The sequence below is a fragment of the Lemur catta genome, chromosome 18 (genome assembly GCF_020740605.2).
Source record: "Lemur catta isolate mLemCat1 chromosome 18, mLemCat1.pri, whole genome shotgun sequence".
Taxonomy (NCBI): domain Eukaryota; kingdom Metazoa; phylum Chordata; class Mammalia; order Primates; family Lemuridae; genus Lemur; species Lemur catta.
The window spans coordinates 21,389,882-21,390,758 of record NC_059145.1 but is presented as its reverse complement, the minus strand read 5'-3'; the positions used below and the strand labels follow the sequence as shown (position 1 = coordinate 21,390,758).

Sequence of the window (877 nt, the reverse complement as noted above, 5' to 3'; positions counted from 1 at the left end):
ATTGTCTCATGCCATCTGACTTTCACGTGATCACTTCATATCTGCCCCTCTCAGCACAGAATTCTTCCTCTTGGGTGCCTCCCTAAATAAGGCAACTACTTCTATTTTTACGTCTGATAGGATCATGATTTCTGTGTCACAGAAATGATTGTGGTTACAATTTTACATTTATATGTGTGATACATGGGTTAACATCTACCTTCCGGACTATAAGCTCCATGAGAACAAGAACCATGTCTATTCAGCTCATAATTGTATACCCTGAACTTATCCAGTGCTTGGAACATAGCACTCAAGAGTATTTCTGAGTGCTCACTTCGGCAGCACATATACTAAAATTGGAACGATACAGAGAAGATCACATTGGCCCCTGCGCAAGGATGACATGCAAATTCGAGAAGCGTTCCATATTTATATAGCGCATGTTCTCACTCATATGTGGGAGCTAAAAATATTGATCTTATGGAGACAAGAGAGAATGATGGTTACCAGAGGCCAGGAAGGGTACTGGGGAAGAGGGGGATAAAGAGAGGATGGTTAATGGGCACAAAAATACAGTTAGATAGAAGGAATAAGGTCTAGTGTTTGGGAGCACAGTAGGGTGACTACAGTTACTAATAATGTATTGTATATTTGAAAATAACCAGAGGAGTGGAATTGGAATGTTCCTAACACAAAGAAATGATAAATGTTTGTGGTGATTACCCTGATTTGATCATTACACATTGTATGCCTATATCAAAATGTCACGTGCACCCCACAAATATGTACAACTATTATGTATCCATAAAATGTTTTAATTAAAAACTATTTCTGAAATGAGGGAATAAATGTCCAAATACATTTCAATTATGTTTTCCTATGTTACAAAGGCCAT

At 37.9% G+C, this 877-nt stretch overlaps 1 non-coding gene across 1 annotated transcript; it reads left to right on the top strand.

Annotated features, from left to right (window-relative positions):
- Nucleotides 1-308: 308 nt before the first annotated feature.
- Nucleotides 309-415, top strand: LOC123623736. The gene has a single exon (XR_006730014.1). It is a non-coding gene; the product is annotated as a U6 spliceosomal RNA (small nuclear RNA).
- Nucleotides 416-877: the final 462 nt, after the last annotated feature.